Source organism: Dasypus novemcinctus, chromosome 24 (assembly GCF_030445035.2).
Source record: "Dasypus novemcinctus isolate mDasNov1 chromosome 24, mDasNov1.1.hap2, whole genome shotgun sequence".
Taxonomy (NCBI): Eukaryota; Metazoa; Chordata; class Mammalia; order Cingulata; family Dasypodidae; genus Dasypus; species Dasypus novemcinctus.
This window is the reverse complement of record NC_080696.1, coordinates 43,379,951-43,398,108: the sequence shown is the minus strand read 5'-3', so window position 1 is coordinate 43,398,108 and position 18,158 is coordinate 43,379,951.

Genomic DNA, 18,158 nt, shown 5'->3' with positions numbered 1-18,158 from the left:
TAAAATTGAGGCTGATAAATACTTAATGCATGGAAAGATAGATACTATACAGTTTAAAAGCAAATTTTAAAATATTTCATACTTTACAATTTTCTATTTGTTAAGATGTATATGCATAAAGTACATGTACTGTTCAAAATAAAGAGGGGTAACTCATATATAAATATCGGGGTGTTTGTAGTAGCTACACCTATGTTGTAAATGCATGTGCTTTCTTTTTAAAATTTTTTGGCTTTTGCATATCTGTTATTTCCTTCTTTCTTTTAAATGCTAAACACCTTCATATATAATGGAAAAATTAATATATTAAAACTCCAGCATACCTTAACTTGAATGTAATGAATGTGATAGCTGGGTGAGGGAAGTTTGGGTGAGGAGAAAAAGGAAGGCAGAGATGAGGAAGAGAGGGGTGGACTGAATGCCTCTTGAGTGGTGGGGTCCAGGTTTGAACTGTAATCAGACGAACTGGGCTCTGAGTGGCTATGCAGAAGCACAGGGTGAGGCTCAATCTGCTGAAACATTGATTCAATGAAAGTGTGGACAGGTGGTTAGATAGAGGGATGACAGAAAGCCCAAGAACCTTAATTTCTTGATCTGCAAAAATGGGATGATAGTCCTTTCCCTATTTCAATACTTTTTGTAAGGATCCAAATGGACTCTGAATATGCTGTGCTTACAAGTAGTAGCCAAGCAAAGAATGATGACTGTTTCAGGAGCGATTATGGAGTTGTCCCAGCTTAGAGGCCTTCTGTGAAGGAGGGACCCAACCAACCAGAGGCCCACTTTTCTTTTCCCCCTGTAGGCACTTACCTAATAATTGCTCATTTTTATATGGGGCTTAGCCCAGCATAGCACTAAGCACTTCTACACACATTAACTTATTTATTCATACAAGGAAGCTAAGGTACAGAGCAGTTACGTGATGAAGCTCCCATGGCAATTAAGGGGAAGAACAGTTTTGGCCCCATAGTCTGTGCTTCAGCCACTCCTGCTCCACAGACATATGGCCAGGCCCAAAGAGGTGGGAAAGATAGAGGGGAAAGAAAGAGGTGAGGACGGGGAGGAGGAAAAAGGAGGAAGGTCGTGGAAGTGTGACACTGTGAGGGTGACAGGCAGCCTTGAGGGGGCATGTAAAAGAGAAAGCAATGACTTCCACTAACTCAGTGAGTACTTGTCAGGCCCCTTCTATGGCAAGGAGCAGGGCCCATGGGACTAAATAGGGTAAGGAACTCTCACCTCCCTCTGTTATTAAGGAGTTAAAACGGGGAAGCAGTTTCTAGCAGCCAAGTTCGCTCTCACAATCAGGGAGCACCCTGCTTAAAGAATATTTTCTCTGTCAGAAATTCACACTTGATTTTGTCTGCCTGGCTCAGAAATGTGGGCCCTGACCTTGCCAGGAGGGAGCCCAGCACCCTCTGTGCCCGAGGCCTCCCTTCCGGCAGGGCCTGGCCTGCCAGCAGAAGCCAGCGCACACGCTGCCCACCTGGAGCAGACGTCTATTCTTGGTCTCCCTCCCTCTGCTGTCGCAGGGCTCCCCTGGGTGCTTAAGGGCCTTTTGCTCAGTGAATTCACCCGCAGCACTGGACACCCTGCCCCAATGCTGAAGGAAGGTCGATGTCTGACCTGGGGCCAAAGGGCAGAACTTGCTTTAGGAAATGCTGAGGAAAACTGACTATGGAGAGCAAACTCTACCCTATGAGCCAGTGACTTCACTCCTAGGAAAATACATAAGAAGTGTCTCTGTTCACTAAAAGGCAAATGCAAGAATGCCCATAAAAGTTTAAATCACAATAGCCCCAAACTGGAAGCAACCCAAAGGTCCACAACAGAAGAATAGATAGAAAAACACAATAATAATAATTGTAGTATATCCATACTGTGGAAGAATAGGGCATACAACAACATGGATGAATCCCACAGACATGCTCAGGGAAAGGAGCCAGACACAATAGACAATGCACTGGAAAAACTAGTTTATAGGGCTAGGGGCAGGAAGGTTCCTATATGCTATCTATTGATGGGAAAGAGAAGTTGAGAACCTTCTGGGCTGCGTGAAATGCTTTCTACCAAGATCTGAGCAGTGGTTACACAGGTGTCTGCTTATGTAAAGTTCATCAATATGTACAGTTTAGATTTTTAGACTTCACTATACATTAGTTATATCCAAAAACAAAAACCACTTGGACAGGAGGTCTTCTAATTTCTTGTTTGGTATGTTCCTAAGAATGCATATGGAATTCAAACATGTAGAAGTTGAACAATTGATTTCCATATCATGAGTGATCCAATTCTCCAAAAGTCAAAGTCTATTATAAAAATCCAAATAATGCTAATATGTTTCCAGTATTTCATGCATAGTCATTTTTGGACATAGTATTAAGCAGCTAATGGTCAATGAGCGACCATCTCATTAAGGTTAATGACAATTGCTAATGTTTTTTAACACTGTGCACTGGGGATGATCTAAGTACTTCAGATATTTGAATCATTCAATTTCATAAAACTGTGAGATATCACCATCAGCATGATCGTTCCTAGGTTGTATATAGGGAACAGAAAGTATAAGTGACTGTCCCAGGTTACATAGTTTATAATTAGCAGCACTAGAGTCCAAACCCAGACATTTTGGCTCTAAAAGCCGTATGCTTAGCCCCACTCCATACTTCTTCTGTTTCAGTAGCCACCTCTTTGCAAGCCTAACTATTGCTGTCTTTATTTCAATTATCTTACATTTGGGAAACTCAGAGATTCAGCACAAGCATTAATAGTTTAATTTTTTTGTAGCCTACTCACTTTGAAATAGTATTATAAGCAAACTGCAATAAAAGACGTGTCCAAATGCTTTTTAGCAGCACAATTCTAACTTTGAAATGGAATTTTATACTGAATCCCAAGATAAATAAAGAGTTGAGCTGTTGCAACTGAAGCGGGAAGGTAGTTTGGGGGTCATGGAAAAAGGTAGAGTTGGGGAAAAGAAAGTGAGAACCTTGGCAGCTGTTCCCTCCCCCTCAACTATATTCGTTATTTCTCCTAGGAAAACTTGGGCCTAGAGGAGTCAAGTAGTCTCAAACAGAACAGAACAAACAAAAATGACTTTTTTTTTTTTGGTCAAACCTGGAAACCTGCTGAAATAGTACTGCTGGACAGCAGGCAGCACCAGCTTGTGTCAATATGAAATTGTTCTTCTGCCAGCTGAAGGAAAATGGCCTGAATTTTACTTAGAAATAGTGTTGTGTAAAGTCAATCTGCACTGTGTGAAAGGGTGAGTTGATAGAAAATTTAATGTAATCAACCCAAAGACCAAATGCACTTTAAGATATAAAGAAGAAAGTCTTTGAGCAATATTCACAAACCCTGAAGTCTTCAAATCACACAGATAGTTCCTTAAAGGAACATACCTGGCTGGGTTGCTATTTGCTTTCCAAAGTGTGAGCATCTCTTGACCTTTGACTAGACTGGGTTCCAGTTTTCAAAAACCTGTGCTTTCATGATTTATATATTGACTACCCTTAACTGACTTTTCTAAATCAGTATCGTTGGCAGCTTTTGATTTCATTTCAAATGCAATACATGTGCATGGTAACAACTAAATAAAACAAAACAAAAGATTTAAATGGCACAAAAGAATATAATGGAAAAAGATATTCTTCCCACACCAGAAGTCCAGGGGCAACTTCTATAACTGTTTTGTTTTTTTCTTTCCAGGAATTTTCTCTGTAATGCCGTATGTGTCCTTTACGTTTATTGGATATGATTTCCTGAATTATGTTATTCACATTTTCATTTACTTCCTCTTTTGTTTGTTTTTACTTGAAAATATGTCTTCCAAAGTTTGTAAAAGTTTACCTCATTTTCTATAAAAACTAGGTACTTTCTCATGCATTGATGAAAGAAGATATTCCACTAGTCCCCATTGGGGGGAATTTATTTATTTTTCTCTTACATTTTGTCATTGTAAGCAAAGATATAATGAACCTCCTTATGCAATTGTTGTTGCACCCCACATTTGGGATAAATTCCTAAAAATTGAATTTCTGGAACAAAGTTTGTATACCTTTAAAAAGTTGGTGGGTGATGATAAACTGCTCTCTAATTCACCTTCTAAAACATTTAGGAGGGGCCTGCCTCCCCCACTACTGCCCCCAACACTATGGACCATCAGTTTCAGACATGCACTTCTGCTAAGGAAGGGGGATTTGGAGGTATGGAATGAGGGTGCTTTTTGCCAGAGAAGAGTTCAGTTCCTGCAAGGCCCCATCTCTGCCTGTAGAACAATGATGATCTGGTAAACAATCCTCATCACAGAGTGACTTAGGAGCCTCCAGGGTCTGTAAAACTGCTGAGACCCAGGCGAGGCCAACTGCGTCCTTATTTTGGTCAGGCCATGCTGCTTGTAGGCCATCTAGGGCCTAAGTCTGCCATCAATTCCACTGTAGTCAAAGCCTACACTGTAGTGTGAGGTGATGGAACTTCCAAACACCAGAGGGAGAATCTAAGAAGCTCAGCTGCAGTATTCATCTGTTTCTGAAGCAACGTCTGTCTGCAGTGGATGAGACCACCCAGCAGGAACCAGGGTCCTCAAAACCACTCCAGGCACACCCTGGCTCATGACCCAAGAAGCCAAGTGGGGATGGGTTTGCACACTTGGGGGCAGGTCCATCCTTCAGGCAGGCAGAGGGTCACACCTGCAAGCCAAAGGCAGACAGACCTCCAAGCTTTAGGCTGGGATGGCCACGGTCATTTCAAAGAAAAGCCTTTACACAAAATATTCAAGTCCACAGGATGAACTAAGTGTGTCTAAAGTGACATGGTTCCCGCCTGAGTTCCACATTCCTGGAGACTGGATTAAGGAGATGTTGCTGTTCACAACTCAGAACTCACAAAATAGACAAATCAGCGGTGCTTTAGGGTTAGGGACAGAATCATGTGAGGAGTTCCTTGCATACCTATATTTCAAAGAAGATTTAACTTGCTGGGGCAGCTGTGGTTCAAAGGAAAAACCAGGACTTGATTTCCTCGCAGAGCTGTCATTTATGGGCTGTGAGACCTGGGAATAATAGTTCCTACCTCACAGGTGTTAATGTGAGCACTGAAACAGATGATGCATGTAAGGGTTTTGAGAAACCAGAGGGCTGTTACAAATGTGCAAGCTCGGCTTTCCAGGCCACTGCCGTCCCGAGAAGAAAAGTGGGTCACATCCATGGGTTTCTGATTCTGCCCCAGCCAGGATTTCGGAAGGGCCAGCCCTCCTTACACATTTCCTAGGCATTTTGGTGTGACCCCAAGGTGTGTCTTTGGGTTCTTGTGAACATGAACCTCTCTGCCACTCCATACTGTCCTTCATGTTCTTTGTTTCTTCTTCTACTTCTATTGCCGAGGCCCCTGGCTAAGGCCCCATTACCCTCAAGACCTGGTAACACTGGGGATACTTCTCCTGCTTATGTTGAAAAGGCCAGCACACTTCCTGCTAAAGTGCTTGGAAAGTGATTCCTTTTTTGTCTGGTCAAAGTGCTTGCTTCTGTCTCTCCCCCATGTCAATATTATCCTTCAAAAAAAGAAAATGCCTTGTTCTGTTGATGTATTGCTGCATGAAAAAAAAAAAAAAAACAACTCTAAAAACCTAGTTGCTTAAATATTGACAACATTTACTTTGCTCCTGAATCTTCAGTTGGGCTTGGTGGATAGGTCATCACTGTTACAGAAGGTGTCAAAGACGGGACTGGAATTATCTGGACGCTCACTCACTCCTGTCTCTGCATGCCAACTGTCAGCTGGAATCTCAGTGGGGCTGGCACTGGGACACCTTTAACATGCCTTTACATGTAGCTGCTTGGCTTCCTGATGTTATGGTGTGCACAAGAGAGCAAAATGGGAAAAAGAGAGAGAGAGAAGCTATAGCTGTATCATCATTTATGACCTAGTCTCAAGTGACACAGTGTCATTTGCACCATATAATATTTGTTAGAAGCTAGTCACTTCTAACCTCTAAGGTTGGCACATAATCAAGGGAAAGGAAATTCACTTCACCATTTGATGGTAGAAGTATCAAAGAATTTGCAGACGTGCTTTCAAATGACTATACCCTTAAATTCCCATAAGTTTACATTCTTGCAATATGGACTAAAACCCTGCTTTGCCTGGAATTAGTAGGTTCTAACTCTTTATTATAATTTATTAATGAAAATCCTTTTGCCGTTTTATTGGCAGTGTCTTTTTGTCATCCCCTTGCCCTGGGGTTCACATGTTAAGTCCCTTAGTGCTAGATTGGGGAAATGACATCTGCATTATGAATTACACTTTTTTTTCCAGGAGGTACCGGGGATTGAACCCAGGACCTTGTACATGGGAAGCAGGCATTCAACCACTGAGCTACATTTACTCCCCAGCGGGAGTTGGTTTTTTTTCATTTGTTCATTTTGTTTTGTTTTTAGGAGGCAACGGGGATCGAACCCAAGACCTCGTATGGAAAGCAGGTGCTCAGTCACTTGAGCAACATCTGCTCCCCCACACTTTCATTTTTTTAACCAAGGTTTGTGTTTATAGAGTGTATTAGTTAACTACTGTTGTATAAATGAACCATCCCAAAATGCACTAGCTGGAGTTCAGCTGATCCTGGTTGGCTTGACAAGCATAGCTCAGCTGGAGCAGCTCTAGCCTACCTGCTTGTCATCCTCCTTCTGGACCCAGGGGCTAGGGCATTTTCTCAAGGTGGTGACAGAGGCTTAATAGGGCAATAGAAACACAAGACTTCTTAAGGGCTGGTTTCTTAATTGGCCAATTGTCACATATACCTACATGCCACTGGCCAAACAAATCACTTGATCAAGTACAAAATCAAGGGGCAGGGAATTACACTCCACCTATGATGAGGCCAGGGCATGTGTGTGGATGCAGAGAAGAGGAAAGAATAAGTGCCAACAATGCACTGTAATCCAGGGACCAATCTTTTATTTGTTGCGTTTCTCTGTTCTTGAGGCAGGGGTTGCTAATACATACTTCCTCCTCCATGACAATTATGGCAAACAAATTCCTGCATTCCTTATGGCTGATCTGGAACACATCCTCAGAACTTTCCTCAATATAGTGTTCTGAAGAATCACCATGACTGGATTGCATCTAGAAAATGAAATACCCATTTAGAGTGAATTCTATCCCAAGAGGTCCTGTATTCCCTGATCCCAGTCATGCTAAACCCTCTAGGCTTACCTAGACATGCCAAGGCACTCCCACTACAAGGTGTGTGAAAATTATCACTTGAACTACATCTCATTTGTTTGTTCCTTTCACCCTCTAGATAGAATAAGGGAGGCCAAACTGGTAAACCTTGTGCACAAATCATGAACTAAGAAAACATAATTCTTGGGCTCTACGACAAAGTCTATTCTCAAAGAGGTTGTCTTTTAAAATCACCTTTCCTTATATATGGAAGAGGTCAGGCTCTGGTTGGGATGGAATCCTGCACATGCTAGAAGTTAGACTATAGACTTGTTTGACAAACACACACTCACACAGTATTCAGACATGTTCATTATGCATAGGGAAACATCTAAAATCAGGCACCCAGAGATGATTGCTGTAACAGAAGTCCCACATTCCTATTAAACAGGCTAGGGATAAGTACTCTAGAACACAGTTCCTTGTTCCTTTTCTCCAATGTTTACTGCCATTCAGAGGGGTTATATGTATGTTATATTAACTTATTCTCCTCAAAATGGAAACCCCTTTTCTGACTACTTGTTACTATTCAGAAGTAAGCAATACATTTAAGATACATAAATAGTATCTTAAAATATAAAAAGTAAAATTAATTAAGCAGAAGATGCCCCTCTAGGGAGTCACTCTCCTCTCTGATCCCCAGTGGTCAGCTGTAGGGTCAGTGGAGGTCACCATGGCAGGATTGGAGGAGGGGCTCAGCACCAGCAGAGCTATCAGCTAGGAGAACGGTGAGGTTAGGTGCCTGCAATCTGCAGGAGGCTGAGTGCAAGGATGCCTCGGAAGACAGGAAGATAAGTCCAGTCTGGGAATCTGCACAAGAGGCGACAATGACCTATATGGATTAATGCTTTTGTCAGGGAGCTGCTTACGTCCAGTCTCGTAGGCGAGCTTGCTTCTTTGGGCCTGTCTTTCCTGTGGGGCTTAGAGCATGATGGTCACCACTCAGGAGAGAATCGTCATCTTCTAAAGGAAGGGCAACATCTAAGGATTGAAACCTCCTATGGAAAAATAATAATGTCCCTAGGCTGAAGCCTTTGCAGGGCAGATTGGGTGACCAATCTAGAGGGGGAAGGCACTGGTTTGTTTCTTATCGAAAAACACTCAATGAAGACGTCCCTAAGCCACCTCAGGCAATCCAGCCTGAGTGCTAATTGGTTTGCAATTCCCCTAATTAGTTTGCCATCTACCTGGACAGCTGAAGGGCTGGCTGGAAGCCCAGACCCTGCCCAGCCAAATTCACAGCTCCCGAAATTTGGAAGTGTAGCAGTGGTGACAATTCCACACCTTGTCCACACGTGGGCATGCACACCCACACATACACACCTTCTTGCTGAGATGCAGCAATACCAGGCTCTCGCAATGTCGCTAACAATCTCATTAGGAGGTGTGGTATGAGGAGGGAGCAAGAGCAGTTCTAACTTTACTCTAATGCTTCACAAGCAAACTACAGAGCTGCCTTCAGCATTAAGCAGAGGCCGCAGTTATGGCTGAAGGAGGTGTAGGAGGCTCAGGGCTTCCATATATCCCTGCCATCAAAAATAAGAGACAGAATGCTAAAGCTATTAGCTGCTCCCTCTCTTTCCCAAATATTCTCTACAGAGAAGGTGGGACAATCCTTAGAGTCCTAGGCTTTTAAGCTTGGGTAACCTAAGGGCCCTTAATAATGCGGAAAAAATTGCACAGATGTCCAGATTGATATAAACTATATTATAATATAACGTCAATGTATACAAAACTAAAGCTCCATATTAACTGCTGCTCCTCATAGCTCAAATACAACTGTAACAAAAACATATCTACAACCTGAATAGAAACAAAACAACAAACCCATTACATTTGAATTAATAGTATTAATTCAGTGTGGCATCTTGCATTGTGTTGCTAAAACCAAATTGTCATTTGAAATCTGAGCATGACACTGATTGCTATGTTTCCACAGTCTCTTTTCAGACTGGCAAGCTGAGGCTACAATGAACTGTGTGATGACTCAACACCCATCTCCACCCCCTCACATCATTTCCTTGTTTCAGCTGCTATAAAACCTTTGTTCATAGAAATGGATTTGGGTTATTAATTAACCTTCACTTGGAATGGACACCTCATTTATGCAGTAAGGTTTCCTCCCAATCATTTTTGGTAAAAACACAAATGCAAGCTCAGGGAAAGGAAGCACATGGCCCAGTATCTAGTTATAGTCATCTCTATGACCCAGAATATATTTGTATTACTGCTTTTTTTTCTGTTATTATCGAAACAATAAAGACACTGTTGGTCAGACAATTAATACTTTCTTATTGTGGAAAATGGTACACCTGCCTTCTCTCTTTCCCTGGAGGCTCTTTTGCTCTGGGTATAAATTGGCCCCAGTAGTCTTCCAGATACCCCTAAATGTTAAGGTGAGCACATCTCAGACTAGTTATAACTCCCATTATGCTTGTACAAACATGGTCTTTACAAAATTCTCTTTTCAAATCAAAGCTTTGCAAAGCCCTGTGCTTTTCTAATATAGTCTACGTTAGGCTAACATTACAGAGAAAATTAGATACTTTGAGATTTTTGAAATGTCTAGATCTGTCAAAATATGCCTGGAGAATAAGGAAGCCAATACCAGGATCTTCGGTATACAGAAAAGTCTAGAGATGTTACACCCCTTGGAAGAAGCTGGACATTTGCCCTGAGCCAGGGTAAGCACTAGGGTAAAACAGGGGAGGCACCTGCCTCGGGAGCTTAATTTAAGAGGGGCGCCAAAAACTTCAGAAATCAACAAAAGTAGGAATTTTTAGAGCACAAAATGAATGCCAAAAAATTCATGATGAACAAAATATCAAAATTTTAAATAGGGAAACGGACTTTGGCCCAGTGGTTAGGGCATCCGTCTACCACATGGGAGGTCCGCGGTTCAAACCCCGGGCCTCCTTGACCCGTGTGGAGCTGGCCATGCGCAGTGCTGATGCGCGCAAGGAGTGCCGTGCCACGCAAGGGTGTCCCCCGCATAGGGGAGCCCCACGCGCAAGGAGTGCGCCCGTGAGGAAAGTCGCCCTGCGTGAAAAGAAAGTGCAGCCTGCCCAGGAATGGCGCCGCCCACACTTCCCCTGCCGCTGACGACAACGGAAGTGGACAAAGAAACAAGACGCAGCAAATAGACACCAAGAACAGACAACCAGGGGAGGGGGGGAAATTAAATAAATAAATAAATCTTTTTAAAAAAAAATTTAAATAAAGACCATTGCCCTGTTGAGCCATATTGAGCCTGCAGAAAAAAAGTAAAACATGTACCCCTATACATATGCTTTCATGTATTTTGTTAGTGGTTAATTTCTCTCCAGAACATTCAAGTATAGGGACAAGTATTGAAAAATTGAAATGCAGGTGTTTGAAAACTCACAGCATTATTTTAAATGTAATTATTTTGTTTATATAAAATAGAATTATCATTCTTCTTCAGCATAAGTTAATTAAAAATTGTTTTAGTTTGTCACTTGGTCGTAAGTGACATATCTCAGTGAAAATGAGATAAGCAATGAATTAGATGTTGAAAATATTTTTGGTGGGTTTGTGTTCATTAAAGCTAGGGCATACATTTTTCTTTCTGAGTTGGGCTCCACTGAAGCTCAGCATGACAATACTCCAGGGAAGGCAGAGGGTAGTTGTGAAGATTTTTTTGCATTATTGCTTGGCACAGAAGAAGCATTTATTAAATATTAGCTGTTATCTCTGTGGTCAGGACTGCTTCCCAGGGACTCTGATGCAGAACCAGGACTTCTGATTGTTCCAAGTACAGTGCTAAGGAATTGAGAGGAAAGGAGAGAGGAAACTGGACACGAATCAACATTTTTCAGAATTCTCTACATGCTACTGCAACACCTAATCATGCTATTGCCAATAGGGACTCACAACTCATGATGTTGGCTTCCATCCTGCTCTATCTCTATGGCAACAACAGGAGTAAGGTTCCTCACTCTGCCCTTCCCCCTGGGGCCTTCTGCCCCAACCACCATCTACATTCCATGGGGAAGAAAGGAAGGTGGAGTTGAGGCAGTGGTGCAGAAGGATTTGAGTTAGAGTCCAGATAAAACCCCAAATTCTAGAATCCTACGCTCATCCTGGTGAAAATGGAGGCATTAAAACTTACCTTTTTTGTAAATATTTTTTATTGCTGTATCTATATTTTTTACATTTCAAAATTATTGAAGTTTCAAACTCATAGGAAGTTACAAAAATAATACAAACCCCATACAGGAAATTCCAACATACCCCTACCCTCACCCCCCAGATATCTAGATCCACACATTTTAACATTTTTCCAATCTATTACAAATTCACTTTCTGAACACTTGAGTGTAGTTTGTAAATATCATCCTCCTTCAACACTTAATACTGCCATGTGCATTTCCTAAAAACAAGGATATTCACTTAGTCACCTTATCTGCAGTTATCCAATTCAGGACATTAACATTGTTATAAAGTTCACTGTCTATATTCCAGCTTTTTCATATGTACCAATAATATACCTCTGACACTTTCTCCTCGTTAGATCCCATTCTGGATGGCATATTGTATTTAATAGCCTCTGTCTCTTCAGTTGCTCTTTCTTCTTTTTCTTTATAATTGTATAAATATATACAACATATATTTTCCCTTCACAATCACTTCCAAGCATACCATTCAGTGGGATTAATCCCATTCACAATATTGTTGTGTCCTCACTACCTCCCAACACTAAAATTTTCCTATCACCCCAAACAGTAACTGTACATACATACCTCACTTACCCTGCCCCGCCCCATCCCTGACAATCTGTATTCTAATTTCTGTATCTATGACCTTGCATATTCTCCTATATTTTCTTTCTAGTAACCATGGGGCTAAAATTTAATATCCTAAATCTGTAACAGTAGTGTTTGCTTTGATACCCACTTAACTTAATAGTATGTACAAACTATGTTCCTATACTCCTCTGTCACCTCCATCTTTCTGTAGTTCTTGTCAAAAATTGTATATTTTACATCATGAGTCCAAAATCACTGATTTAACATTTTACTTTTATGTATTTTTCCTTTTAGATCCTGTAGGAAGTAAAAAGTGCGTTGCAAACTAAAAATATATAATAGTACTGGCCTTTATATTTACCCATTACTGGCTCATTACACTCACTGGAGATCTTTATTTCTTCACATGTGGCTTTGATCTACTATCTATTGTCCTTTTCTTTCAACCTGCAGAAGTCACTTTAGCATCTCTTTCAGGGCCAGCCTAGTGGTGCTGACCTCCCTCAGCTTTTTACCTGGAAATGTCTTAAACTCTCCCTCATATTTGAAGGTTAATTTTGCTGCATATAGAAATCTTAGCTGTCAGTGTTTTTCTTTCAGCACTTAAATATGCCCTCCTACTGCCTTTTTGCCTTCATGATATCTGATGAGAAATTATACATGACAATTCTCATTGATCTCATTAAGGCTCATTTATACATGGCACTTTGCTTCTCTCTTGTGGCTTCAGATTCTCTATCTTCAGTACTAAATAGTTTGATTATAATATGCTTTATATATATGCTTTATTGTGGGTCTATTTGTGTTTGTCCTGTTTGGAGTTCATTACCCATCTTGAGTATGTATGTTCATGTCTTTCATTAATTTTGGAACGTTTTCAGCCATTTAAAAATATTCTCTTTGGCTTTTCTCTCTTTCTTCTCTTCTGGGATTACCACAGTATCGATATTGGTACATTTGATGGTGTCCCACAGGTTCCTCAGGCTCTGTTCACTTTCTTCATTCTTTCTTTCTTCTGCTGCTCAGACTGGGTGATTTCACTTGTCTTATCTCCAAGTAGTCTGATTCTTTCTTCTGCTAAGTCCAATCTACTATTGAACTGCTCTAGGTGATTTTTAACTTCTGTTACTGTGGTTAACAGCTCTGTTTGATTCCTGTTCAAAATTTCCATCTCTGTACTGATATTTTCATTGTTTTCATCTGTTTTGTTCCTGATTTCCTTTAATTTTTTGTCCATGTTTTCCTTTAGCCCTTTGAGCATATTTAGCACCATTTTCTTAAAAGACTGTCTGCTTGAATTAAAGGGAGAAATGGTAAAGACAAATGAGTTTATATGGCTAAGAGTCTTCAAAAAAGACCTGGGAGGTCATCAGAGGGGTCATGCTTATGCATGCCTCAGCAGGATCCCAGAGACAGCCAAAGTAGATACAACCCCAGGTACCAGTGCTCCTGAGGGTTATAGAGACACACAGGTTCTATGGTTATGGCAGATGGCTCCGGAGTTCAGTGTCTTCTCAGTGGGCCCTACTTTGAAATTTGTGCTCCTGAGTGGGATGGAGTTGAACTCAGATGTGACCTCAGGAGACTTGAATATCTAGACTGGCCATGTGCCAGCTGGGAATTGAGCCTCAGCAGAGTTGTAACTCCTACTCTCCAGTTTGTTGAACTTACCTAGGTTAGCTAATAGGGAGGTGAAGATGGTCAACCACCACACCAGGGAACTGAAAGTGCCTATAACTGCAAGAAGGATAATCACATCCATCAGCCATGTGGGATCTAAGTCATCTCTTGATTTAGTGGAGCGGACATTACCACCCCAAGGTCCACAGGATGGAGGATTAAAATATGGATTAGAGTGGACTTACTGGTATTCTACTATACAACTACTGTGACCAGTAATGGAAGAAATTGTAGCACTGATGTGGAGAAAGTGGCCATGGTAGTTGCTGAGGGCAGAGAGAGAGAAGAAGAAATGTGATATAGTAGCATTTTCAGGACTTGGAGTTATCCTAAATCATATTGCAGGGACAGATGCTTGACATTATATATCCTGCCATCGCCCACTGAATGTACTGGGGGAGAGTGTACATAACAATGTAAATGATCATCCATGCGGAGCAGCAGTGCTCCAAAATGTATTCACCAAATGCAATGAATGTGCCACAATGATGAAAGAGGTTGTTGATGTGGAAGGAGTCGGGAGGTGGGGAGTAGGGTGTGGGGTATATGGGAAATTCTTATGTTTTTCAATGTAACATTTTTTTGGTGATCTATGTATACTCAAAAAAATACAATAATAAAGAGAGAAAGAAAGAGAGAAAGAGAGAAAGAAAGAGAGAGAAAGAGAGAAAGAAAGAGAGAGAAAGAAAGAGAGAAAGAGAGAGAAAGAGAAAGAAAGAGAAAGAGAGAGAGAAAGGAAAGAAAGAAAGAAAGAAAGAAAGAAAGAAAGAAAGAAAGAAAGAAAGAAAGAAAGAAAGAAAGAAAGAAAGAAAGAAAGAAAGAAAGAAAGAAAGAAAGAAAGAAAGAAAGAAAGAAAACGAAAGGAAAAAAGAAAGAAAGAAAGATGTGGCAGACTTGGCCCAGTGGTTAGGGCATCCATCTACCACATGGGAGGTCCACAGTTCAAACCCCGGGCCTCCTTGACCCGTGTGGAGCTGGCCCATGCTCAGTGCTGATGTGCGCAGGGAGTGCCATGCCACACAGGGGTGTCCCCCGCGTAGGGGAGCCCCATGCGCAAGGAGTGTGCTCCGTAAGGAGAGCCGCCCAGCACGAAATAAAGTGCAGCCTGCCCAGGAATGGTGCCACACACATGGAGAGCTGACACAAGATGATGCAACAAAAAGAAATATAGATTCCCGTGGCACTGACAACATCAGAAGCCGACAAAAAAGACGCAAATAGACACAGAGAACAGACAGCTGGGGTGGGGTGGGAAGGGGAGAGAAATAAATAAATCTTAAAAAAAAAAAAATAGAAAGAAAGAAAGAAAGAAAACATAAAAATAAAAAATAAATAAAGTCACTGTTATGTTCCAGGTCTGATTCTTTCATTCATGGTGTCTAATGCTTTAATTTTCTCCTCTGCCTGGGTCATCACTTTCTGTTTCTTTGTATGTTTTGTAATCTTTAGTTGAAGCCTAAACATTTTGATATTTTTTATGATGTGCTGCTACTGGAATTTAGACTTTGAGCCTTGAGTTCCTTAAGCTTATATACAGCTAGTGCTTTGACAGAGCTTTCCTTCATTGCCAGGAACTAACAGGGGAGAAAAAGGAGGAGAACACCTTTCCCAGTCTCTGCAGACTAACCTGGGCAAGTGTTCTTCCTCAGGGCTTACCCCTACAGTACATTTAGAGAATTGCTCTGAGAGGTCTCCCTGATCCTTTCTGCACATGCATCTTGTCCTGGGCATGTATAGGTGGCCCTAGGAATCCCCCCATTTACACAGCTCCAAATGTCTCTTCTTCTCCAGGAACCAGTTTCCTTATGGAACTGGGCACCATTCTGTGTGTCCTACAGCCAGCCAGCCCTTGCCCCAGGCAGCCAGGACTTGACTGCTCGCCCACCCTATTCTGTAGGAGAGATCTGCAAGCCACTTTGAACATGCAGGGCAAGTTCTGGGACAGTGAGTCTCTCAAGCCACCACCAGACAGATTCAGCCAGACATATATGTTCCCAGTATGCACATGAAGGTTACTCTGCTCCCTCCAGAGCTAGGGCCAGAGATGCACAAGGGAAGTTTGGGCCTTCTCTGAACTGAGCCAGTGAGGGGTGGGGGAGGGGCCAGCCAAGGTGCCAGAAGATTCTACTGTTTTTGAAAAATATTTACATATTTTTATTAGAGAAGCTGTAGGTTCACAGAATAATCATGCATGAAATACAAGATTTTCAAATCCCACCCTATTATTAACACTTTGTATCAGGTGTGATATATTTATTATAATTGACAAAAGCACATTTTTATAACTGTACTATTCACCACAGTTTAACTTAGGGTTCACTGTTGTGCAGTTCCACAGATATTTTTGAAATTGTGTTCTAATACCATATAGTACAAGATATTTCCACTTATCTTTCTTTCAACACTGTGCTCATCTTGGGTCTTAGGATTTTATGCACATTGAGCTATTAAGTTCCCTGAGTCTTTCCGACAGTGTAGGAAGGAATGCCCTGGGAGGACACCAGCCCATTCACCCTGGCTGCTGTGAACCTGGGGAGCTGTGGAAAGTGTAATTTTCTAAAACTGGTTGGGAGTATCCCATCTGCATATGACTATATTTTCTAATCCCCCAGCTAGGATATGTGGCCTGACAAAGATTCCTTTTCCAATTTCAGAAGATAAAGTTCTGGTGTTTAAATGAGTAAATTCAGGGATTTCCTAAAATATTTGGAGAAGAATGTTCTGAGAAAACTCTGGTACATATGCACTGGGTCACCAACTCTATTCCAAACTGCATGAGCCACAGGAGATTTTTCTGTGAACAACACAGGCATAACCTTAGCTCTCATTGAGTTATGAGTCCTGTGCAACTGTAGTACCGCACTTTGGCTCCTTTCCTATAAGGTGGGACCAAGAAACACACAATAACTCAAAAAGATGTCCCCCACCAAGACGTTTCCCTAAAGAGTTAAAAATTGATGGAGATGGTTTGTTGCTAATACTGTGCTGTGTGTCTCTGGGTTCTAACTTGTACCTGTTAATATAAACTGCACAAAATTAAATTCGGCGTGAAACTCGGATCGCTTGAAACTATTTTACTTTTGTAACCTTTGGATTTCTGTTTTCTCCTTGTTTCTTAGTGGAAATGCTTTTTGAGAAGTTTTAACCTCTTTGGAGAACCAAAAGGGAAATGGATTTTTCCCCTATTAGGTCAGGACAGACAGGGATGCAATGTGACCCTAGATCATTAACTCGGAAGAGCTGGCTGTCCTTGGGAGAGAGCCAGTAGCCCAAGAGAAACACCAGATGGGGTCAGAGACCTCAAACCAACAGATGTGGCAGTGGAGGATTCCAGGAACAAAGATGAAAAGCTGACCAGGAAAGAGAGCCACTTGCCCAGATGCCAAAGCCCAGAGGGTGAAGGTAAAGCCTGGGCAGTATTTTGGCTGAGTCATGGGAGAAATTGGTCAGCAGGCAGGGTTAAGGTTAGGACAATGTAACACTTCCCAAGAAGCTTGAGAAAGGAGAAGGCAGATCCTGTAGTCTTAGTTAATCTTAGTTAATCCTTCTTGTGGCCCTGCAATATATGTCTAAATGTGACATCATGTCCATCTCCTAAAAGTCCAGGGGTAATAGAGCCCAGAAGATAGACCTATTTCATTTAGACGGGTTAGGGAGATAGGAAAAAAAGAAAAAAGAAAAAAAGCAGGGAAAAGCAGGAGCCGAGGGACTGGGAAGGAGCTGTCTGTGAAGATCACCTATGCCTCCTCAGTCTTCTGCTCAGCTGTACCATGACAATGTTACAGTACAGCGGAGTAGTCTGCTGACACACAGGCAAAGAATGGTGCCAGGTGTAACTAAGGCTTCTACCCATATGACAGCTGGTGCTCTCCCTACCTGAGAGAGGAGAGGTTGAAAGACTTTATACAGAAGCTCCCTTACAGCTTATGAAAGGGATCTTGGCCATAGTTTATTTATTCGAACATCTTGACAAAATGCCTTTGCCTATGGTAATTAAAAAAATAGACCCATTTAAATTGCAATCCATTTAAGGTTTATTGAACAGCTAGTCTTATTATGTTGGCATGTTTCCTTTAAAATAATGTTCTTGCTTCAAATGTTTTAATGATAACACTAAGTAAGTAACAAACCAAAACAACTCATACATAATGCATTCTTTGCAGACTGAACAACAAGGACACAGATGGAAAAGACAGGTCAGAATTTCAACTAATAAATGTAGAAGGAAGCATGGAATTAGATAATCACCCCTTGGCAAACACCACAGTAATAATTGTCTCAAGCAAGGATCATCAATGGGTGCCAAAATTAGTGGGTGAAAGTACCATCAGTAACAGGATATTTACATAGCCTCCAAATATCTCTCTGCAAGATACTAATTAATTACAAAAAAATAAATAGTAACTTTAGAGTGGAAAAGCCTGTCAGATACCACTCTCACCAAGCAAATAATGTTAACAATTACAAAAAATAGGACAAATCAGCATCATGTGC